The sequence below is a fragment of the Saccopteryx leptura genome, chromosome 2 (genome assembly GCF_036850995.1).
Source record: "Saccopteryx leptura isolate mSacLep1 chromosome 2, mSacLep1_pri_phased_curated, whole genome shotgun sequence".
Taxonomy (NCBI): domain Eukaryota; kingdom Metazoa; phylum Chordata; class Mammalia; order Chiroptera; family Emballonuridae; genus Saccopteryx; species Saccopteryx leptura.
Window position 1 is genome coordinate 317,984,923 of NC_089504.1, and position 26,179 is coordinate 318,011,101.

Sequence of the window (26,179 nt, forward strand, 5' to 3'; positions counted from 1 at the left end):
TGGGGGCGAGGGCTTGGCTACGGCCTGGTGGGGAGGTTGATCTTGCTGAGGATTGTTTTCTTGTCTTCTTGTTATTATTCTTTGCTACTTACTAAGTGAGGAAGAAAAAGTCTGAGCAAGGCACGAAGAGGTGGGAAACATGGACCCAAACCCCATGGAGCCCTGCCCCACACCATGCCTTTCTCATAGTGGTGGAAGCCTTCCCTCCCAGACTGAATGTGTCCTCTCCCCCAAGTTCTAGGGCATTGCTCAGCAAACAAAACCTCCCATTAAAACTGTGTTGAAACCTGAAAAAAAATAATTATTAGGTAAATCATTTAAAGATACTAGGACAGATAATTTCTTGAAACAAAATAGTTCCAGTTACTGGCCATTTATATATGAAGAGAAAAGAAAGGTAAGAATATGGTTTTCTTTTGAAATAGAAGAAAATGGGAGACCACCCATTCCTCCGGAGCACATCCGACGGCACCCTGAGTACCCTTCCCCAAACATTTGTAAACATTTTAAAATATGACTGGCATTCACTCTGAGATGTATGCACTGGTCAATATTTATCTATTAAAAACATATGGAGATCTATCTATCTATCTATCTATCTATCTATCTATCTATCTATCTATCATCTATCTATCTAACATCTATCTAATCTTCTTGACCGAAGAAGCCTGTTTTTTTAGCCTGCAATTTCTATGCAAAGCTTAAGGCAGTGGGTCTCAGTCTGGGCTATCCATTTGAGTGACCTGAGGTGGCTGTAAAGAACACAGAAGCCAGACACACCCAGACCCATGAAATCGACATCGTCTAAGTAGAAATTAGATTCATGATACTGACAACATATTTAAAGACAGACAATATGAATCCTCAATATGAATAAAAGATTGAAATTGTGATGAAATGATGAAGAATAGGAACAGTAATATGTAGTAAGATGTTTCCCATATTATAATAGTGCTTGAGACCCTTATTGCAGATCTCTATCCACTTACATCTTTTATGATGAGAAAAAAATTTTTTTTTAAGTTTAACCCATTTGCTCCTAAACTATTTCTATTCCATTGGAAAATTATGTGAATGTATCACACTTGAATAAATTATTTTAAAATAGTGAATTTTGAGGATCTGTTTGAGTTTAATTATTTTAAAAAGCAGCCACAACCAAAAAGCAATATTAAAGAAGAGAGGGGGAGGGGAAGGGGGAGAATATTCACTGTTTCAATTGTGTTCTTCATAGTATTAGGCAAAATGCTGGGTTTTTTTTTAACTGATCAGAGTCCAGGGTTGGAGAATTTATATTTTAAAAGTCCTAGAGTAATTTTTGTGAGTACACAGAGTTCAGAGCAAGAGCCTGAGGCAAATGGGAGCCAAGCCTGTGGCACCAGCTTTTAAGAAAAGAAAGGCCCTGGCCGGTTGGCTCAGCGGTAGAGCGTCGGCCTGGCGTGCGGGGGACCCGGGTTCGATTCCCGGCCAGGGCACATAGGGGAAGTGCCCATTTGCTTCTCCACCCCCACCCCTTCCTTCCTCTCTGTCTCTCTCTTCCCCTCCCGCAGCCAAGGTTCCATTGGAGCAAGGATAGCCCGGGCGCTGGGGATGGCTCCTTGGCCTCTGCCCCAGGCGCTAGAGTGGCTCTGGTCGCGACAGAGCGACGCCCCGGAGGGGCAGAGCATCGCCCCCTGGTGGGCACAGCGTCCCCCCCTGGTGGGCGTGCCGGGTGGATCCCGGTCGGGCGCATGCGGGAGTCTGTCTGACTGTCTCTCCCCGTTTCCAGCTTCAGAAAAATACAAAAAATAAATAAAGAAAGAAAAGAAAGAGCTCTTATTCCTAAATTGACCCACAAGGAGATGGGAGGCAAGGCTTAATTCTGTCTCCTTGACCCAGGGTTTGGGACATGTCTCAACGGATCTGGGGACCAGGCTTGTGTGTGGAAGTGTTGGTGGGGAAGGTTTGACTGGAGAGCTCAGGAACTTGGCTTTATGTTAGATCTCTCTACCTGATCTTCCTGGACAGCAGAGCCTTCTCTCCTGAAAGGGTGGCAGGGTTCAAGTTCCAGTCATGTCCTGGTCCTTTGGTTCTGTATGTGTGTGCGTGTGCGTGTGTGTGCGTGTGTGTGTGTGTGTGTGTGTGTGTGTGTGTGTGTTGGGGGGGGGGCAAAACTTTGGTTCCCGGTACAACTGGAGGTCAAAATTCTCTCCTCCACACAGGCTTTGATCTGTTGTCTCTGAAAAGCAAATCAATATATCTTGATAGAAAGAGGCCAGGGCCTTGGTGAGTTGGTTCTGTGGTCAAGCTGGCTTGCGTCGGTGGTCATTTCCACGGCAGTATCCAATGGTCATCACCGTCATGTGGAATAGGGATATAATGTCCTGAACAGAAGAAATGTGATGCCAGGGCCCCTGAAAACTGTGTAAATGTGTTAGCCATTATCCCCTTATCAAGTCAATCAAATAAATAAATGTGATGCTAGAGTGGTCTTTAGTAACTTCTATCAAGCCATGATTGTATGACAAGAGCACATGAATATTGGGTTGTATAAGTGGCAGGAAGTAAATAATGGGGAAAATGTCTCTTGAGGGAATGTTTTTGTCTCACAATTCAGTAGAGTCTCAAGCATGGCTTTTAAGAAAAGTGGTTTTCAACCCTGGATACACAATGGAATGACCTAGAAAGTTTTAAAACATAGGTGTGTTAGGTGTCACCTCCAGATGTTGGATTTGGTTGGTCAAAGGTACAACCCAGGCACAGGGATTGTAAAGCTCCCGTTGTACTACTTGATGGGGCTGTAGGTCAGACTCCAAAGTATCTTTCACATTCCTCTTTCTGTCAAATTTTTATCTGATACAGTGGTTCCTTGAGATACGAATTTAATTTGTTCTGTAACCAAGCTCGTAAGCCAGTCAACTCGTATATCAAACTGCCGATACTGGACCCGTGCGCCAACGCACCAGCTAGTGGCAGCTTCCTGAATCACAACTCATATCTGGGAATTTCGCTCAGATCTTTTTTTTTTTTTTTTTGTATTTTTCTGAAGCTGGAAATGGGGAGAGATAGTCAGACAGACTCCCGCATGCACCCGACCGGGATCCACCTGGCACGCCCACCAGGGGCAACGCTCTGCCCACCAGGGGGCAATGCTCTGCCCCTCCGGGGCGTCGCTCTGCTGCAACCAGAACCACTCTAGCGCCTGGGGCAGAGGCCAAGGAGCCATCCCCAGCGCCTGGGCCATCTTTGCTCCAAAGGAGCCTTGGCTGCGGGAGGGGAAGAGAGAGACAGAGAGGAGGGAGAGGGGGAGGGGTGGAGAAGCAAATGGGTGCTTCTCCTATGTGCCCTGGCAGGGAATCGAACCCGGGTCCCCCGCACGCCAGGCAGATGCTCTACCGCTGAGCCAACCAGCCAGGGCCTCACTCAGATCTTGAACAAAAATACGCACCGAGTCACAGCTCGTATCTTAAAAAAAAATTCGTATGTTGGTCTGTTCATATCTCAAGGTACCACTGTAATTGAGAGATTATCCATCTTCTCCAGTCATACGAAGGTAGCAATACTTGAGGTTTAATTCACTTATCAGAGACTAAGCATTTAGGGATCATTCCGTAATGACCAAAGAAAGAGACACAAATTCGAAGGGCTGCTAAGTAGGGTAGTCATCTTCCAAGGTGACTTGAACTCTTTGGACAACATAGCAACTACATTACATTTAATAATCTGGGACAGAAATGTTTTAATCCTGCTAATATGAAACTAGCCCATCGTCTGGATATATTCTTAAATATAACTCTTTGTTTTCTAAAAAAGTTTTGAGAACTGTAGAGTATATGTCTTACCATGCATTAAGCAATTAAAATTTAGCATTTATAAATATCAACCAAGAAATACACTTTGGCTTCAGTTTATTAAAAATGATCATTTATATTGAGTTTTCTTTTAATCCAACTACTAGTTAACATAATATATACTGCACTTAAAGATATTTCTGACATAGAGAAGATTGGATGGCTTTTAGAGGGACAACCCCTTATGTAAAGTTTCAGACAGTCAAAATTTTAAAAATTGATGCTGTTTTGAGGTCGCTTTTTCTATCCTTTCCTAAAATGATTGATTACCAAGAAGAATGCAAATAAATGTAAATTCAATCACTTAAATGTTGTCTTTAACAAATATGAATGGGTTTTTTTTTCTGCAATTGCAGGGGAAATGGATAACATAACTAATTTTATTATAATATTCTCACTAAATGCCCATATGGAGTTTCTGAATTATTTTCTGATCTTTGACTACTATATGAAAATAAGCAAAGAATAGTTTATGTAGATGAGAAATTATGACAGTGTCACAATATTTTTAAAATCATGAATCTGGTTTAGGAATCTGTTTGTGGAATGGAAATGCCTCTTGGAAATAATTCCTGAAAATGGTTAATCTGTATATTGAATGCTCAAAAATGTGAGTTCCTAAATAAGCTTAACTAGTCAAACCTCATTCCTCTTTGAAAATACTAAGCATAGTACAAGTGTTTATACTTTACCCACAATACCATTTCCTTTTATTTAGAATTTCCTTCACAAGATAGAAGGGTAATATGTGCAGACTGGTAAAAATTAACCCCCCACCAATCATTACATTTACATATTCCACAAATTCTAATCTGCATAATATTCTTGAGAAACTTTTGAGTTTCCTAAGTATAATTCGTTGAACAGGGGTTAAGTATTCTATATAAGCATTTCTCAGCAATCATCCATTCAGCCTGATGTTAAATAAGAATTCCAGCAGATTTTTGCTAAGCAGTTGCATTTATGTAGTTTTGCTGGGGAAATTCAATGACTGGTTTTTGAATGCAGACTGTTTGGAGCCAAAATAGAAAGTTATAGTGTTATTAATGAATGTCTTTTTCTACCATTTTGTAGGATTGTAACATACTACAGATTTATCTGTGATTTAAACATGTTTTTTCCTTTTGAAATTTTTTTTCTTAAAACATGGCAAAATGTTTATGCATTCTTAATTCTTTTTCTAAAACAAGTTTTGATCCCTTTATTAATGGAAGGTAGGCATTAGACTGTGATCAGTACCCCTGAATATATTAGATGGAGAATCTACAGAACAGAAATGTTTTATTTTTAATAACATGGTTAGATAGTCATTATAATATAGATGTTTATATTCTCTAAGCAATGTTAAAGAGTATTAATTTGCTAGATATGTGAAATGCCTGAATCTTTCTGCCATATATGCTTTCTCCACACACATAAAACTTAATTGATTTTAATAAATTTGAAACATTTAAAGGCAAATAGTATTTAACTGATTAATTTAGTAAAATTTTTGGTTTTCTGAATATCAAGTCATTAACTATAGAGCACTGTATTCTCCACTTTCTTTTTAGCCAAAGATCCAATCAACTAATATTTGCCTAATAAAAGTTCCTAAAATATCTTTCTAGATCAGCCTCTAACCAGGTGTTTGGCAAATGGAAGCCAAGATATGCCAATTCAAATATCTAGTTGCATGTATTTGGTTTATGAACGCGGAGAGGTCACTTTGTGTCTCAAATTTCCAATCTGAGAAATGGGCATAATGCGTATTGGGAGATTTAAGTGAGATGATGTAAATCAAGAACTTTTGCCAGCTACCAAGATTTAGCAACATTGGCTCTTATCAATTGCCTGTCTTGGAAACATTCTTCGAAACTAGTGTAGTATATATATTTCAGTGACAATAATCTGCCGTGATAATTGTTATATTTTTTAGTCCCTCTCTTTCCTGGCGGGGTCCAATCTACCTGGATTTGCTCTAATTCATGATTTAAAATAAATGAAAACATTTTAGATGGTGGAAGCATGACGTAAAGTAGAAAATGGGATGTGGACATCCCTGTGGCATAGCTTCCAGTTTACAAACGGGAGTGGCCACGGTAGACAGCGAGGGCAGGCTGGGCTTGGGAGGCATGGCGGGTAGACCCAGCTCTGTGCCAAGGGCCATGACAGTGCTTGTAACAAATTATCTGTTACCATAATGACGGCCATGTGTCTAATGAGCCGTGTAAGGGGATATTGTTTAAAATGAATGGATTATTCTGTCCTATCCTTTCAACCGTTTGTTGTAGCAGTTGCCCTAATTTTCCAAATCATTTAAAAATATGCTCTAGTTATAAATGTGACACGTAACTGTTTCACAGTTCAATAGTGTACTGAGATTCTCTCAAAGAGATCTAGAATTTTTTTTTTTTGCTGCTGCATATGAAATGAGGGAAGACCACCATCCCGGTCTCATAAATCTTCATTCAGACTATAACATCCTCTTCTTCACTTAGGATACTGATGCAATGTTTTTCCAGCACTCAACAGGAATGTTCCTCACTTGTTCATGTATACAACTGCATTGTGGCTGCCATCAGTCATTTGGGGTAAACACCCGGCGGGCATATTTAAAATAATTTTATCAATAGCTTATTGAGAAATAAAGTACATTAGCATAATCTGCATGAAACCCTTTCTGAAATGACCCCTGGCGTCAATGGGGTAGAATCTTTAGGAAGAAAATCATTTCCAAGGTGAATTTATTATAAGCACTTTATTTCTCTGAAATAGATTTTTCTATTTACACCTGTCTTAGGCTGGGTGACATTTTCAAAGTCTCATGAATTTTAATAGGTCGAGGGGATATTCCCAAACCTTTCGCATATACTGTAATGCTTCTACTAGTGAATTTAGATCACCTTTCTAAATACACATTTGTATTGTGAGATTCTCATTTTAAGAGGTCGTGAGATTATGTCCTGTGTCATTTTGTGAGTCATTCAATATTCTAACCATATACAAATTTATAGAACCATTCTCACCAACATGATGATGTGTTTATTTTTTGTCCAAAAATGGGGAAGAGAAAAATAAGATGTTATTAATAATAGAGAATGTATTGTCGGCATACACTGGTTGGTGAAGGAAAATTATTATTCTTTTATGATAAGATTTCTTAGAGGCAATAAAAATAAGAGTATGTGATTGTTCACGGTCTAGTGAGTTTTTCATCTGAGATAAAATAGGAGATACGAAATCATTGTTCTAAACTTTTTAAAGTATAATTTGATTGCTGGGCACGCTCTCTGGGAAAGGGAGGGCTCTCAATAAAAATCACGATATTCTCAGTGCTTACTATACTTTGGACTCAAATAATAGAGACGCTACTATTTTTCTTACCAGAGCAAGGGCTGGATTTAGGTGACATGAGGCTAAATGACTTCAAGCAAATGCACATTTCCACAGTGTTGATATGTTGATAGATGGACATCTACAAACATTTTGGATAAACTATGAATTCCCTTGTTGAAGATGCTCTGCTCAAGGGGTCTTTGTGGAAGTCAGGGGAATGCTGGTTTGCCTGGCTGGGGGATTTGGAGCAGGGGAAACCAGGCCCCTGTGTGGCCACAGGCCCCTGGGAGGCCGTGGCAGGAGCAGCTCAGAGTTGTGTCCTGGAATCAGACTGCTCAGACCTAACATCAGCCTTTGTTCACATCAATCTGTATAGCTCGGGGTAGGTTCCTTAAGCTTTCTGTGCCTCGGTTTTCTCGGCTGTCCAGTGCAACTAAGTGCAGTGCTTACTTAACTTCAATAGTAATTTCCTCAATAGAGATTACAGGTATTACATTAATCCCTGCAATTAATATGTGTAATTAAATTAAATCCACGTGAAGAATTTAAAAGAATACAGGCTCATATTAGCCACTCCGTTATTATATATATATATATATATATATATATAAAGTATATGTGTGTGTGTGTGTGTGTGTGTGTGTGTGTGTATTTTTTTTTTCTTTTTCCAAGTGAGAGGAGAGGAGATAGCCAGACTCCCGCATGCACCCTGATGGGGATTCACATGGTGTTCCCATCTGGAGCCGAGCTCTGCCCATCTGGGGCCATGGTCGCAACTGAGCTACTTTTAGCCCCTGAGGCCAGAGGCTCCAGAGAGCCATCCTCAGCCTCACGACCAATGCACTTTAACCAATTGAGCTGTGGCTGTGGGAGGAGGAGAGAGAGAAAGAGAGGAGAAGGAGGGGCAGCAGATGGTCACTTCTCCTGAGTGCCCTGACTGGGAGTCGAACATGGGACATTCACGTGCCTGGCCAATGCTCTACAACTGAGCAAACCAGCCAGGGCTTATTATTATATTTTACATGTGTGAGATCTCCAAATGCATTGCTCTAGTACAAGGGTCCCCAAACTACCACCTGTGGGCCGCATGCGGCCCCCTGAGGCCATTTATCCAGCCCCCACCGCACTTCCGGAAGGGGCACCTCTTTCATTGGTGGTCAGTGAGAAGAGCATAGTTCCCATTGAAATACTGGTCAGTTTGTTGATTTAAATGTACTTGTTCTTTATTTTAAATATTGTATTTGTTCCCTTTTTTTTTTTTTTTACTTTAAAATAAGATATGTGCAGTGTGCATAGGGATTTGTTCATAGTTTTTTTTATAGTCCGGCCCTCCAACAGTCTGAGGGACAGTGAACTGGCCCCCTGTGTAAAAAGTTTGGGGACCCCTACTCTAGTATATTGCATTGTATCTGCCCTTGAAAATTCAAAGAAAGCCTGCTGCTCTTCTTCTGCAACAGCTTTTCTATATTAACATGTTGGCATGTTTGTGGCATGACAGCTGTGCTCCTTGGCCTGAAATAACTAAGAGCTCATGTCTAAGTATACCTGGTGGTACTAAATTTGGTTATGACGTTTAAGCCCTGCTCCTATTTATGGTCACATGGCGTCCCATGCATCTCAGTACAGACTGTTTCCAGATAGTTCACGTGCTGGGCGAGAGGGACAACCATAGCATGAAACTTTTATCACGCTACTCAGAACGGTGCACCATTTAAAACTTATGAATTGTTTATTTTTGGAATTTTTCATTTGCATTTTCAGACCACCATGGTTGACTGAAACTACAGAAAGGGAAATGGTGGATTAGGGGAGGAATATGTCAGTTGGTCCCCAAAAGTAGAAAGCCTGAAGGCAGGGAAATAAGCTGTTTTGAATGTCAGATTCCCAAAGTGTGTCTTTGGACGGATAGCACCAGTGTCAGAAGAGAGCCTGTGAGAAGTGTGGGATTTCAGAGACCCTCCCTCTGCTTTTCAGATCGGATTCTGCACTTCAAACAGTCTTTGCAGATGATCCCTATACTTGCTAAAGAGCAAATGGGTTGTTCCCAATATTTGAGGAGCTCTCCTGACGAAGGGGAATGAGAATTGTCCCCTGGGTCTCAAAACAAGAACTGCAGAATGAGGAGGATTAGAATTTGCAATGCAAATTGCCCATCGGTTTAGGAAAAGAGGATAAACTTGGACAAACAGGCACTTGCTGAGACCTTACCATTTATTGATGGTTAGAGACAAACCAAACAAGTACAGTTACTACAGTTCCTGCCTTCCAGGGGTAAATAATAGAGTAGTAATGCCAAACATATAAATTCATAATTATAGCATATGCTTATATGTATCCTAATGGATAGAGGTTTTCCCAGGTTGCTCTGGCAACACACAAAGAACACCTCATTCAGACTGGTTGTGGGTCATGGTCTACAGCGGCTTCTTGAGGAGGTAAGTATTGTTGGCTCAGTAGGTACAGAGTCGATCATGCAGCCAAGAGGAGCAGGAAGTCATTTCCCACAGATGAATCGCTACTGAAATAGCACGGAACGAGGAGTGAGACCCTGTCAATAAGCCCATCTTTCCCGAGTTTTTTTATTACACACCTATAAGTAAAAAAATCTAACCTTCCTCTAAAATCCTGTAATCATATCCTTTGAATTGGTAGCATTTAAGTTATATCATGTGAATATCCAGCTTTGGGAGAAGGTCAGAGTTGATGCAGTCTCTGTATCACTCAATGCACAGTTCACAGCCAAGCATGTCATAGATGTTTAAGAGTGAGCAATTGAATTGAAGTACCCCATTCTGAGGATGGATGGGCTGAAGCTGAGAGACACGATGTTACTTAAATCTGAGCCACAAATTCAGGTAGACTGACACCCGTACTCAGTATGGAGCCTAATACCTATCTTTGGTTTAGCAAGAAGTCCTGTGATTATAACAACCATTTGCTTAGTTTGACTAAGTGAAAGTGATTTCATCTCATACTTAACAATTTACAGAACAGGAATACCGTGGGTTCTGGAGCCGGACTTCAAACATCAAAACCCGCTCCAACTCTTTGTAACAGTGATGAAGGCACCTATGTTCATGGTTCATGGTTGAACCGCATCAGGAAAGGAGTTGATAGATCTTTCCTTGAGAGGAACACAATCTAATTATAAGGACAATACATGTAAATAAAAGCCTCATTATCTTGTGCCATGTTCCATGCGCTTATGCGCCTAGCGACTGTGAGGGCAGCCATACTGTCGATGTCACTGATGTACGCAATTTAGCCAAGCGACTAATGTAGTCAACGTTGACTTTGAGAAAGAACTAATAGAATGTTAAAACATCTTGGCAAATAAATGTGGTGTGCTTGAATAAACTAGCTTAATTATATTCTGTATTATCATTCTTGTGAAAGAGATGTCCTGTGGATAGCCTGTTGGAACGGGTCATGCAGTTACCCTCACTGCCTTTTCGGGAGCCTGGAGAAGGGATGAAGCAGAGATTTCTGCTGCGAGAAAAATTATATTGTGCCTCCAAGTGAAAAGATGATTTGAGCTATACTTCTGCATTTCTCTTATGAATTTCAGTGGCATATTCGGATGAGATGGGGTGGGGGGTCTGTTTTAATTGATATTTAAATATGGCTTGTAACCATATTAATAGGGAGCTGTAGTGGAGTCTATGAAACCTCTGTCCTGTGATGTAGCAGAGAAGTTCGGGGTAAAAAAAAATCTCCCTGGACCAATGAATAAACAACAGCCAACCAACACGTGTTGAGGATTCATTAACTGTTCGATATGCTTTATCTCATTTAATCTTCAAAGCAACCAAAATGCAGTAACGGTGATGATGACGATGATTAAGCCTATTCTGTAGATGCAAAAATTAAGGATTAGCAGAGGTAGTGTATTCCTTGGAGCACATGGTGAATTAACAGTGCACCTGGGATTTGAAACCAGGACTATCTAACTAATTAGCCTGTGCCCTTCACCCCAATAGCTCTTCTCAGCTCTCCCTTTCATAGTCTGCAGAAAACTTGGTGACCCACCACCTGTTAGCTATACTGTGATGCCCATATATATGATGGTGTATTATATATGCCATGCCATTCTTTTTGTAAAGATACCAATTGTATCAGGTTAGGGGTCCAATCTCCCTCACTGGGATCTCATTCTAACTACTCATATGTGCAGTGACCCTATTTTCAAATAAGATAACATTCTAAAGTCCCCAGGGGACTTAGAATTCTAAAGTCCCCCAGGGGTGAGGACCTCAACCTATGACTTTTCATTGACTATAATTCAACACATAAGACCTAAGTACTAGAAAGTACTTTATGAAGTTATAGCATTAAAACATAATTGCTACAACTGTGGTGGTGGTAGTGTTGTATACATTTTTTTCCCCCGTAAGTGGCAATTTACTTTTATTTATTTATTTATTTATTTATAATAATTTTATTTTTTTAATACGGTGACATCAATAAGTCAGGATACATATATTCAAAGATAACAAGTCCAGGTTATCTTGTCATTCAATTATGTTGCATACCCATCACCCAAAATCAGATTGTCCTCTGTCACCTTCTATCTTGTTTTCTTTGTGCCCCTCCCCCTCCCCCTTTCCCTCTCCCATTTCCCCCTCCCCCCCGTAACCACCACACTCTTATCAATGTCTCTTAGTTTCAATTTTATGTCCCACCTACGTATGGAATAATGCAGTTCCTGGTTTTTTCTGATTTACTTATTTCGCTTCATATCATGTTATCAAGATCCCACCATTTTGCTGTAAATGTTCCGATGTCATCATTTCTTATGGCTGAGTAGTATTCCATAGTGTATATGTGCCACATCTTCTTTATTCAGTCATCTATTGACGGGCTTTTTGGCTGTTTCCATGTCCTGGCCACTGTGAACAATGCTGCAATAAACATGGGGCTGCATGTGTCTTTACGTAACAATGTTTCTGAGTTTTTGGGGTATATACCCAGTAGAGGGATTGCTGGGTCATAAGGTAGTTCTATTTTCAGTTTTTTGAGGAACCACCATACTTTCTTCCATAATGGTTGTACTACTTTACATTCCCACCAACAGTGTATGAGGGTTCCTTTTTCTCCACAGCCTCTCCAACATTTGCTATTACCTGTCTTGCTAATAATAGCTAATCGAACAGGTGTGAGGTGGTATCTCATTGCAGTTTTGATTTGCATTTCTCTAATAGCTAAAGAAGATGAGCATCTTTTCATATATCTGTTGGCCATTTGTATTTCTTCCTGGGAGAAGTGTCTGTTCATATCCTCTTCCCATTTTTTTATTGGATTGTTTGTTTGTTTGTTGTTGAGTGTTATGAGTTCTTTGTAAATTTTGTATATTAGGCCCTTATCTGAGCTGTTGTTTGAAAATATCATTTCCCATTTAGTTGGCTTTCTGTTTATTTTGTTATCAGTTTCTCTTGCTGAGCAAAAACTTCTTAGTCTGATGTAGTCCCATTCATTAATTTTTGCCTTCACTTCTCTTGCCTGTGGAGTCAAATTCATAAAATGCTCTTTAAAACCAAGGTCCATGAGTTGAGTACCTATGTCTTCTTCTATGTACTTAATTGTTTCAGGTCTTATGTTTAGATCTTTGATCCATTTTGAGTTAATTTTTGTACAGGGGGAAAAACTGTAGTCCAGTTTCATTCTTTTGCATGTGGCTTTCCAGTTTTCCCAGCATCATTTATTAAAGAGGCTTTCTTTCCTCCATTGTGTGTTGTTGGCCCCTTTATCAAAAATTATTTGACTATATATATGTGGTTTTATTTCTGGACTTTCTATTCTGTTCCATTGGTCTGAGTGTCTATTTTTCTGCCAATACCATGCTGTTTTGATTGTCGTGGCCCTATAATAGAGTTTGAAGTCAGGTATTGTAATGCCCCCAGCTTCATTCTTTTTCTTTAGGATTGCTTTGGCTATTCGGGGTTTTTTATAGTTCCATATAAATCTGATGATTTTTTGCTCTATTTCTTTAAAAAATGTCATTGGAATTTCTATGGGAATTGCATTAAATTTGTTTATTGCTTTGGGTAATATAGCCATCTTGATTATATTTATTCTTCCTAGCCAAGAACAAGGTATATTCTTCCATCTCATTATATCTTTTTCGATTTCCCTTAACAATGGTTTATAGTTTTCATTATATAAGTCCTTTACATTCTTTGTTATGTTTATTCCGAAGTATTTTATTTTTTTGTTGCAATCATGAAGGGGATTATTCTTTTGAGTTCGTTCTCAATTGTTTCATTGTTGGCATATAGAAAGGCTATTGACTTCTGTATGTTAATTTTGTATCCTGCAACCTTACTGTATTGGCTTATAGTTTCTAGTAGTCTCTTTGTGGATTCTTTGGGGTTTTCAATGTATACAATCATATCATCTGCAAAAAGTGATACCTTTACTTCTTCTTTTCCGATATGGATGCATTTCTTTGTCTTGTCTGATTGCTCTGGCTAGAACCTCTAGTACCACATTAAATAAGAGTGGAGAGAGTGGACAACCCTGTCTTGTTCCTGATTTAAGGGGGAAAGCCTTCAGTTTAGTGCCATTTAATATGATGTTAGCTGATGGTTTATCATATATGGCCTTTATCATGTTGAGATATTTTCCTTCTATACCCATTTTGTTGAGAGTCTTAAACATAAAATTGTGTTGTATTTTATCAAAAGCCTTTTCTGCATCTATTGATAAGATCATGTGGTTTTTGTTCTTTGTTTTGTTGATATGGTGTATTACGTTAACCGTTTTACGTATGTTGAACCATCCTTGAGATTCTGGGATGAATCCCACTTGATCATGATGTATTATTTTTTTTAATATGTTGTTGTATTCGATTTGCTAGTATTTTGTTTAGTATTTTAGCATCTGTATTCATTAGAGATATTAGTCTGTAGTTTTCTTTTTTTTGTGCCATCCTTGCCTGGTTTTGGTATGAGGGTTATGTTGGCCTCATAAAATGTGTTTAGAAGTATTGCTTCTTCTTCAATTTTTTGGAAGACTTTGAGTAGAATAGGAACCAAATCTTCTTTGAATGTTTGATAAAATTCGCTGGTATAGCCATCAGGGCCTGGACTTTTATTTTTGGGGAGGTTTTTAATCGGTTTTTCTTTTTCTTCTCTACTAATAGGTCTGTTTAGGCTTTCTGCTTCTTCTTGACTCAGTCTAGAAAGGTTGTATTGTTCTAGGAATTTATCCATTTCTTCTAGGTTGTTGAATTTAGTGGCATAGAGTTTTTCATAGTATTCTACAATAATTCTTTGTATATCTATGGTGTCCATGGTGATTTCTCCTCTTTCATTTTGGATTTTGTTTATATGAGTTCTTTCTCTTTTTTCCTTGGTAAGTCTTGCCAAGGGTTTGTCAATTTTGTTGATCTTTTCAAAGAACCAGCTCCTTGTTCTATTAATTTTTTCTATAGTTTTTCTGTTCTCTAATTCATTTATTTCTGCTCTGATTTTTATTATCTCCTTTCTTCGGCTGGTTTTGGGTTGTCTTTGTTCTTCTTTTTCTAGTTCCTTAAGGTGTGAAGTTAAGTGGTTCACTTGGGCTCTCTCTTGTTTGTTCATATATGCCTGAAGTGATATGAACTTCCCTCTTATCACTGCTTTTGCTGCATCCCATAGATTCTGATATGTCGTATTGTCATTTTCATTAATCTGTATGTATCTTTTGATCTCTGCACTTATTCTTCTTTGACCCATTCATTTTTTAAAAGTATGTTGTTTAGTTTCCACATTTTTGTGGGATTTTTTTCCTCTTTTTTGCAGTTGAATTCTAGTTTCAAGGCTTTATGATCAGAAAATATGCTTGGTACAACTTCGATTTTTCTGAATTTGCTGATGTTGTTTTTGTGGCCCAACATATGGTCAATTCTTGAGAATGATCCATGTACACTGGAGAAAAATGTATACTCAGTCACTTTGGGATGAAATATCCTGTAGATGTCTATCATATCCAGGTGCTCTAGTGTTTTGTTTAAGGCCACTATGTCTTTGTTGATTCTCTGTTTGGATGACCGATCTAGAGCCGTCAGCGGTGTATTGAGGTCTCCAAGTATGATTGTATTTTTGTCAGTTTTTGTTTTAAGATCAATAAGTAGCTGTCTTATATATTTTGGTGCTCCTTGGTTTGGTGCATATATATTAAGAATTGTTATGTCTTCTTGATTCAGTGTCCCCTTAGCCATTATGAAATGGCCATTTTTGTCTCTGAGTACTTTTGCTTTCTTGTAATCAGCATTATCCGATATGAGTATTGCTACACCTGCTTTTTTTTGGAAGTTATTTGCTTGGAGTATTGTTTTCCAGCCTTTCACTTTGAATTTGTTTTTATCCTTGTTACTTAGATGAGTTTCCTGTAGGCAGCATACAGTTGGATTTTCTTTTTTAATCCATTCTGCTACTCTGTGCCTTTTTATTGGTGAGTTTAATCCGTTTACATTTAGTGTAATTATTGACACTTGTGAGTTCCCATTTGCCATTTTATATCTTGCTTTCTGTTAGTTTTGTGTCTTGTTTGATCCTTCTCTTTCATTTTTCTATCTTTTGTTTTTACTTGGTTGTATTCCATACATCTTTCCTCTGTTGCTATCTTTTTTATCTCATGTGCTTCTGCGGTGGTTTCTTCAATGGTGTTTACCTTTGAGTAATGAAAAGGGTCCCTACCCTGTTCATTGTAGCGAACTATTTTGTGAATACTTTTGCACTCCATCGTCCTTTGCTACTGTTAATCTCCATCTTCTCCCCTCCCCTTTCTTTTTGTTGTTGTCACAGTTTAAATTTGGTTTTATTGTGTTCTTCTTGGAATTTTTACTTGTGGCTGTGTTTTTTTTTTTTTTTTGTTCTTTGTATCTGATTGGAGAACCCCGTTTAGTAATTCCTGGAGTGGGGGTTTTCTGATGATAAATTCCCTCATCTTTTCTGTATCTGTGAATGTTTTTATTTCTCCTTCATATTTGAAGGATAGCTTTGACGGGTATAGTATTCGTGGCTGAAAGTTCCTCTCTTTCAGGACTTTAAATATTGGGGTCCACTCTCTTCTAGCTTGTAGAGTTTCTGCTGAGAAATCTGATGATAATCTAATGGGCCTTCCTTTATATGTTGTATTCTTCTTTTCCCTGGCTGCCTTGAGAATTTTTTCTTTGCTGTTGGTTTGTGTCAATTTCATTATGATATGCCTTGGAGTAGGTTTGTTGGGGTTAAGAAAACTCGGAGTTCTGTTTGCTTCTTGAACTTGAGGCTTTAGTTCTTTCCACAGGCTTGGGAAGTTCTCATCTATTATTTGTTTGAGTATGTTCTCCATTCCATTTTCTCTCTCTTCTCCCTCTGATATACCTATTATTCTTATATTATTCTTTTTGATGGAGTCAGATAATTCTTGTAGGGCTATATCATTTTTTTTTAATTTTTGAGTCTCTTTCTTCTTCTCTCTGTTGTGCCTCAAGTTGCTTGTCTTGTATTTCACTAATCCTCTCTTCTATCTGACCTGTTCTATTAGCTAAGCTTGTTACTTCATTTTTCAGCTCGTGAATTGAGTTTTTCATCTCTGTTTTATTTGTTTTTATAGTTTCAATTTCCTTGGACATATATTCTTTGTGTTGTTCATTGAGTTGTTTTCTTAGCTCCCTAAATTGCCTTTCTGTGTTTTCTTGTATATCTCGGAGGATTTTTAGGATTTCTATCTTGAATTCTCTGTCATTTAGCTCCAAGTTTTCCAATATATTAAAGTTTTTCTCCATAGATTTTTCCTCATCTAGCTGTGTTACCTGTCTTTCTTTTGTATCCATGATATTCGATTTTCTCTTCCTTAATGGCATCTGAGGGTGGTTTTGTTGATAGTATTAATGAGATTTAATAAAGAATAAAAAGTTAAAAAATAAAAAATAAAAAAGAGTTGTTTTTTTTTAAAAAATTAATAATGAAATAAAGAAAAATAAAATAAAATAAAAATTTAAAGAAAAGGAAATTATTCCCCCCCTCCTTTTTTCCTCTCCTCTCCTTTCCCCTCTTTCTTGAGAAAATCTTGTGGTGAACTGTGAATTATAACAAACAATGCCTGTAATGGAGGGCCTGAATTGGGGGAAAGTAATAAAGGGGCAAAAAAAAGAAAAAAAAAAAGAAAAGAAAAAAAGGGGGTATGGACCCACAAAAAGCAAATAAGGAAAAAATTTGGGTCAAGAATAAAATGATTTGCTTTTAGGTGTTGGTTGACTAAGAGTTATGATGAGAGGAATAAGAGGAAAAAATGAGGGGACAAATTAAAAAATTACTATTGTATTTAGTGGAACAAGAACTAGATAAAATGGAGAGCCAAGGATGGGAGCACTGGTAGTGAGTTAAAAAGGTGAAGTAAAACGCACCCAAAATGCCACAAACATAAGTTTGAGTACCAGATAAGATAATTTGTTTGTTATTGAGGTTTGAATGAGAGGAGATGTAAAGGAGAAAGGAAGAAACTAATATAGAGGGAGAAAAGAAAGAGAGAAAAAAAGAGGGAACCACTAAAAGAAGAAAAAAGAAAAAAGAGGAGAGAGAGAAAGAGAGAGAGAGAGTTAAGGGTTTTGGAGTGCAACCCTCATAGAGAGAAAGGAAGAGGAGAGAAAAGATAATGGGAAATGTAACACTTATGGGTAGTGTAGTTCAAGGAGAGGAGAGAGTAAGACCGGCAGAGAGTTAATCGGCCAAATTGGAGGAGGAAAAAAAATATCAAGAATGAAGATAAGAGAAACAAACGAACAAATATAATAAAATGGGATAGGTTATAAAGTCTGCGGATTATTCTTGATTTTGAGAGGTTATCTTCTTGCTTTTTCTTTTCTCTCCCTCTTCCTGGTCGGTGACTCTGTACCCTGGGTTCTGCCCCTTTGGCATGCTCAGGTAGAGGTTTGCAGTTGATAAGTCTCTATGGCGATGTCATGTATTGTGCTTTAGTCTCGTTGGCAGTCGAGGCTCATTAGCATTTATAGGCTCCGACAGTGAGAGAGTTCGTGTTTCTGGAGCCTTTCTCCTAGTCTTTCCTTCCTTAATTAGTAGCCTGATAATCCAGTTATGGGGTTGCTGCTGCCTCTGCCTGGATAGTAAGAGGCTCAAAGAGCTGGCAACTCCCCACTCTATTTCCACTCAGCACAGGGCTCTGGGTAAGGCTCAGTCAGTCAGAGCTGCTAGCATAATCAGGCGGGGTTTCCGCCCACTCAAAGACCTCTGGCTCTGCCACTCTGTCCGGTAACACAGGCAGGAGCCCACTTCCGGGGCGCTTGGAGGAAACTCTCGCCCACTATCTGCGCACGCAGACCAGGATATCCGGCCAGCAGTCTCACGCTCTGAGTGAAACCCCCAACCGCATGGAAAAGTTGCAGCGTTGGAATTGGCTCTCGCTCCGTCCCCGTGCGCGGCTTTTGCAAGGCGCTGGGGCGGCCCAAGATTCCGCTTTGGCCCACACAAAGGCCCCTGACTCTGCCCCTCTGTGCGATAACACGGGCGTGCACTGCCGAGGCACTCGGAGGAATCTCTCGCTCACTATCTGCGCGCGCAGACCAGGATATGAGGCCGGCCGCGTTTCCCTCTGAGTGAATCCCCTACCAGCACGGAAAAGGTCCATGGTTGGAATTAGTTCTCGCTCCCTCCCATGCGCGGCTTTCCCAGGGCGCTGGGGCTGCCCAGAGATTCCACTTTCGGCCCACAGAAAGGCCTCTGACTCTGCCTCTCTGTGGGGTAACACGGACACCCACTCCCGGGGGTTAGGAAGAAATCTCTCACCCACTATCTGCACGTGCTGACCAGGAGATTGGGTAAAATGGCCGCCCCGCTTGTCTTTCTTTGTTTGGGTTTGGCGCGAGTGTTAGCTTGTATTGCCCGGGTTGCCACAGGATCAGTTTTTCCTCGGCTTGGATCTCTGTGCCACAGCCTGGTTCGGCCGTTTGTGCCACGGCCTGGATCTATTCACCCCCTTTGCCCGCCTCAGTTTCTATATTCACGGATCCCAGAGAAACCCACCCTGTATAGGTTAGTGAGGAAGGCGGAGCATTTCTTACTCCCTATTTCCTTCGGGGTTTGGTTATATATTTAGCCAATTTTTCGCTCGACCATACCTTCGGGTGTATTGCGAAACATCTGGAGGCTCCAAGGATAGGTTTTTCTGTTTCTGGTTGAAGATCTTGTTGAGTTTTGGGGGAGATTTATCGGTATTGCTTCCTACCCCGCCATTACTCTGACGTCATCTCCCGTGTTGTATACATTTAAAGACTACTTACTGGTCTTTATAAGAAAGTCAATAGCTTTTAAAAGGTGTTATCACTCCTCATGAACTCAGGACATATGTCTGGGTCACACTGTTTCAGGAGAGCAAAACCTCAGAGGATTGACACCTTATAGATAACTATAAGAGGAAAAAGAGAATTTATTAATAAAAGCCAGTGAAGCACGTGGAGCTATAGCTCCAAAGACACATGCTCCCCATAATTAGATTTCTTACATCTTTTTTTTTTTTTTTTTTGTATTTTTTTTTTCTGAAGCTGGAAATGGGGAGAGACAGACAGACAGACTCCCGCATGCGCCCAACCAGGATCCACCCGGCACGCCCACCAGGGGGCGACACTCCGCCCACCAGGGGGCGATGCTCTGCCCCTCCGGGGGGTCGCTCTGCCGTGACCAGAGCCACTCTAGCGCCTGGGGCAGAGGCCAAGGAGCCATCCCCAGCGCCCGGGCCATCTTTGCTCCAATGGAGCCTCGGCTGTGGGAGGGGAAGAGAGAAACAGAGAGGAAGGAGAGGGGGAGGGGTGGAGAAGCAGATGGGCGCTTCTCCTGTGTGCCCTGGCCGGGAATCGAACCCGGGACTTCTGAACACCAGGCCAACACTCTACCACTGAGCCAACCGGCCAGGGCCATATTTCTTACATCTTATATACCTTTACAGAACATAAATTCACATCCGTGGGTCTCGTGATTCCTTTGTCTTGAGGTATATTTGTCAATCACATGTTTTCAGGATAGGAGGGGGCTTACAGGATGCCAGAGGATAATCCTTTGTAAATCGCCCATGAAGGAGAAATAAAGGGGAGAGGAAAAGGTACTCAAATCTCCCTCCTGCTCCTACATTCCTGGCTTTTTTACCTTCTTTCACCCAGGTGTAAGAAGGGAAGGGGTCCAAGCCTCCTTCCTCCTTTTATTCAAAACCTTCTAAGTATGAAAACCTCTTCATTTACAATATAACAACCCTTCCTAAGCAGGAATATGATCAGCCATCTTGAGCTTTTGTAAATAACACAAGTATAAAATCATATTTACAAAATCTCTCTGAAGGCTTGACTTAAATTATAAAATATCCTTGAAGCCTCTTATTTAAAGGGGGGGGGGGTCTCCTTCCTCAACACCATGAGAGAATGCTTGATGACTCAGTTATATACAACTGTCTGTATGTTTTTTATTTACAAGTAAGACTTCAAAGAAATTATCCTCTCTTGGCTGGCAAATAAGGCAAAGATTTTTTTTTTTTTTTTGAATCAATCCCTAGCCTGATCAGGCTGTGGCTTAGTGGATAGAGTGTTGTTGGACTGGGACATGGACAACCCAGGTTTGAAACCCCAAGGTCGTCGTCAGCTTGAGCATGGGCTCATGGTTTGAGCAAGGCTCATCAGCTTGAGCCCAAAGTTGCTGGCTTGAGCAAGGGGTCACTCGCTCTGCTGTAGCCCGCTGGTCAAGGCACATATGAGAAAGCAATCAATGAACAACTAAGATGCCACAACAAAGAATTGATGCTTCTCATCTCCCTTCCGGTCTGTCCCTATCTGTCCCTCTCTCTCTCTCTCTCTCTCTCTCTCTCTCTCTCTCTCTCTCTCTCTCTCTCTCTCTCACACACACACACACACACACACACACACACAATCGGTCCCTTCACCCCACCCCATGAAAAATATTTGGCCTTTGGAAAAAATGTCCAAGTTTCAAACCTCACATGGTGGGTTTATTCTGAATTAAATATCCTTTGGCACTGTGGATGTCATTGAATTCCTTAAGACAGATTAGTTAGGAAAGAACGGAGTGTAGACGACATGCGTTCTAAACAATCACAGACATTCTGCCAGCAAAGAAAAGAGCTCTCAAAGATAAAACAGCTTGGGCCCCTTGGATCTTGAGATGGGGTTGCTGATTCATTTGGATTATAATGGCATCTATTTGAAAGCAGCAGGTTTCATTAGCCGGTCCTCACAGTGTCTTCAGAGAAGGTTAGGAGACACATGCCCACTATTTCATATATGAAAGCTGACCTGCCCCAGGCGAAAGGCATTGTGCATCTTATGCATTTAGCAGGCAGAGTTGCCCATGCCATTCCCGCAGGGACTGTCCTGCTTGTGTAATTTTCAGTTTCGTTACAGTCTGCAAGTGGGGAAATGGCTGCGTGAGAGCAATGGGAAAAAACCGTGACTTTACCATAAACTCATTCAGGCTATTCACAGTCAGCCTGGCACCAATGAGTATTTGATAATAGCACCAACAAAAACAATTGCACAAGTTTCCAGTCCCTTTGAAAGGGTTCTGTGATTGTGATACCAGTGGATATATGCAACGGGTTTGTCAGGTGACTTAATAAATAAAAGGTTCAGTGGGTGATTCAGTATCTATGCTTACACAGTTTTAGTCTTGGAATAGTTTTGGAGGGAGTATTGCCTTTTAGCCTTTCTGGGAATAAGGTTAATGTCAGTGTTGTTTGTTTTTAATTTTAAAGTCAAAGACTGTAGAATTAATTATTCAGATTATTATTTAGTGTGTGGCCTTGAGGTAACTGAAATTAAACAAAACACATACACACACACACACATACACGCACGCACGCATGCACATTCAGCCCTTACTAAAATGTAACTATCAGTCTTCCCCCAAATTGCATAAAATCTGTGGATATTGAATAGAATCGATTCTGCTTCTCCACTGATGCAGTTGCCATGCACAGGTTGGTGGGCATTTTGACTCAGATCAAACACCATGGCTGATATTTCCATTCACCCAGGACTACCCTGAAGTCCTTTCTCTGTGTGAGAGACTGTGATGAGATCCTGAAAGGGGAGAGACCGAGTCTGTCCTCTGGTTTCTCTGTTGCCAAAGTCTTTGCTTTCTCCCTTACACCAGATTGAGGAAGAAACAATTGTGTAAGTTCTCAGAAGGGTTTATTCGTCTCTGTCAAAATGTTGACATTTTGGAGTCTCACCACCCAGGACAGTGCCTTGTGCGGTGAATGTGCTTAGTCAATATGTGTTAACAGATTGACTGAGTCATGGGATTTAGTGGACATTGGGATATGTCATAATAGAGATGATAGATGATAGATAGATAGACAGGTAGAGTAGGAGAGAAGACAGGACTCTTGCTTACACTAGAATGCTACCATCTGAGTAGTCAGTATACACCATTTGCATAAGTCCAGCTGTGCTGGACTTAAATTGTCATATTATGGCAGCCATCTCTGTAAACATGTGACATTAATGTACATTAAAACTAGGGGATTGGAAGGATTTTTATTTTATATAGTATATTTGTATGGTCTTCAAATATCTCCCAAAAATTACTTATTCAGCTATGAGAGAAAAAATAACTATATAAGAGAAATTAGACAAGACCCTGGTTGGGTGATCAGAATAAAAATTCCCAGTGAGAAGCAGACAGAGTGTGTGCTTCCCGATATGATGTATAGAGCAGGGCCCAGCATCAGGCGAGTAAGAGCTTACTAGGACTGCTAAACGGATCGAATCTGTTATGAGGAAGCATAAGTCAAACCCCAAATGAGAATGTTCTATGGAGAACATCCTACTAAACAGGAAGGATGTAGGATAAATTTCAGAGCTTGTTCAAAGGACAACAAAAGGCTCAGGAATTATTCTAGATCGAAGGAGATTTGCCAAAATGACATCAACATGAGATATGTCGTCCTAGCTTGGATCCTGTGCTGGATGGGGAAAATAAATAGTATCAAAACATTTTTGGGTCAGTGGACAAAATGAGGATATGGAAGGCTGGTTGTACAGTTATCTATTTCAGGAAACTTAACATGGATAGATGCCTTAATATAACTCCATACTTCTTATTTTGTGCTCAGATTTTCATGGCATGAAAACTTCAGCAGGAAATGGACACAATAGACAACTTATTCTAAAGTGATTCATAAAATAGGGAAAGAAAGAAAGGAGGGAGAGGGAGAGGAATAGAAAAAAGAATGATAAATCCCACAGCACATAGAAAAACTGAGGAGTTCGAATAAGGAACAGAGGGTACTCCGTGTCCCATAACAGTACCCAGACACCCAGACTGCCATTCATGCTACTCTGCTGTATGCTGGAAATTCCAGAGGAGTTAAAATACATATATTTTTTAAAAGTGAGATGCAGGGAGGCAGAGAGACAGATCCTACATGTGCCCCAACTGGGATCCACCCAGCAAGCCCCCTACATGGCAATGCTCTGCCCATCTGGGGCCCCTGCTCTGTTCCTCAGTAACAGAGCTCCTGAGGCAAGGCCATGGAACCATCCTCAGTGCTGAGGGCCAAGTTGCCTGACCGAGCCATGGATGCTCAAAGGGAAAACAGAGAGAGAGAGAGAGAGAGAGAGAAGAAGAAGGGGGAGGAGGCGGGGTGGAGAAGCAGACGGTCACTTCTCCTGTGTGCCCTGGCTGGGAATTGAACCCCGGACATCCACACTCTGGGCAGATTTTCTACTGCTGAACCAACTGGCCAGGACCTAAAACACATATTTTTTAAAATTTCTCTGAAAAGGCAGTATTAGAAACACATCTTTCTTGTCGCCGTTTCAACTGGGTGTTCCTTCAAAACCAGGTGCCATTTGAGAGTCTGTAAATATACCGCTCTTAAACCAGCCTTCAAATCTGGACCAGTATGTTTCATTGTCTCCGTCACATCAAAGGGGACGAGAGCTGATGTCCCGGGGAAATTAGAGATGGGATGGCGTAAGGTAGGGGAGAGAGAAATTCCTCCATGAGCAGTGGCTGAGGGGACCACGTGAGGGGCCGTGAGCAATAGTCAAACTGCCGAGTAGGGTGGGCGCCCGAAATGACAGGAGGAGGTGGGATACAAGAAAAACCCACCTCCATCTGTCAACGTACAGGGTTACCTAGCGACGGCGGGCCCTTGCAGCTTCCTTTTATGCTTTGTTTTATATCACATGCTCAAAAATACTACCCATATACTTAGTTAGAACGTTACACCTTCAAAACCTAGTTATGGGACAGGATTTTGAGGGTATAGGGGTTGGTAGCACCCTGGATCCTGCCCTCAGACACAGAGAACTCCAAGGTAACCACATCGAACTTGGCAGATGCAATTTGAAAGTGGAAAGAAATAAGACCGGAGCAAATTAGCTGCGGACAATTCAATATTTCAAGAACATCTGTAGGAAGAGGCGCTAAGGGCTGAAACTGAAGGAAATATATCACAATTAGATCTCATTCTGGGAGAAAAAGCACCAAGTTCTACGTTGGTGAGGTTTCTCTTGACAGAGGACTACTTAAGAGTTCCCTGGGGAGGGTTTTCAGGCAAATATGATTTTCAGATTTTTTTTTTTGCACACATTTATTCCGTTCAGTTATCAAAAAGAACATGGCTTAGTAAGGAAAAGATTTATACCTACTTTCAAGTACCCATGGTATAAATTTTTTCTGCAACTGGGTATAAATATTTTCTGGTTTCCCTACCAACTCTGTGATTCTTTCTTTCACATGAGGTGATCTGGTTTTTAAAATGCTTAACTAGCCCCTTATTTAATAACATCATCTGCTGGAAGGTCGTCACATTTATAAATAGCATCATTTCATATGCTGACATTTTTATTATGATAACTTAAATATATTGCACAATATTCTTCTCCTCTGGATAGATTTTGTTGTACATTATTTACTTCATGTAATGTACATGTCAGCAAACCAGCTTTTCGCTTTTATACATTTGGAATACCAGGGAGAAGCCAGCCCAGAAAATGATACCTTGAATATGCCTCTCATTAAAGCTACATGGGTTTTACATTTACATATCAAAGAATCCCTAACCCTTCAGGAAAAAAAAAAGGCAAGGTGCTGACATAGTCTATGGATTCAGGTCCTTTGAATGAAAAGTATTAAAAGCAATTGAGATTGAGCATAAAAGGTTAAAGTTTGAGTCAATTTATAGAATGTTCCATTAAAACTGCAGGTGTATTTCGGTAGAGATTAGGAAGTATATTTCAACTCCCTCAACCAAAAGCAGGTCAAATCTCAAAGAAAAGCAGGGCAAAGTCAAATTTTGTTTTAAAGGGCATTCCTAAAGTGGGATGCTCACACCAAGAACGTGACCCATTCCTCTGATTGATGGGCCTGGAACAAAAATGTTGGCAGAATAAGACCAGCACAACGTTGTACACGAACTCTTATAGGTAATGAAGAGAACAAGTTTTTAAAAAGTTGTTAATATCAAACGCTGACCCTGACTCTGGCTCTGACCGAGGCTTCAAACTCAATTTCTGCTCTAGTACTAACCCTAACCCTAAACCTGGCCCTAACCCTAACCCTGGCCCTAACCCTAACCCTAACCCTAACATTGGCCCTAAACCTGGCCCTAAGCCTAACCCTAATCCTAACCCTAACCCTAACCCTAACCCTGGCCCTAAGCCTGGCCCTAACCCTGGCCCTAACCCTAACCCTAACCCTAACCCTGGTCCTAAGCCTGGCCCTAAGCTTAACCCTAATCCTAACCCTAACCCTAACCCTAACCCTGGCCCTAACCCTACCTCTAACCCTAACCCTGGCCCTAACCCTGGCCCTAACCCTAACCCTAACCCTAACCCTAACCCTAACCCTGGTCCTAACCCTAACCCTAACCCTGGCCCTAACCCTAGCCCTAACCCTGGCCCTAACCCTAACCCTAACCCTGGCCCTAACCCTAACCCTGGCCCTAACCCTAACCCTAACCCTGGCCCTAACCCTGGCCCTAACCCTAACCCTAACCCTAACCCTGGCCCTAAGCCTGGCCCTAACCCTACCTCTAAC

At 40.6% G+C, this 26,179-nt stretch overlaps 1 protein-coding gene across 1 annotated transcript in view; it reads left to right on the forward strand.

Annotated features, from left to right (window-relative positions):
• The window catches only part of CNTNAP2 (contactin associated protein 2), a 1,312,105-nt gene that overhangs the window by 449,663 nt on the left and 836,263 nt on the right, over nucleotides 1-26,179 (forward strand). The gene's annotated exons all lie outside the window — the stretch shown is intronic.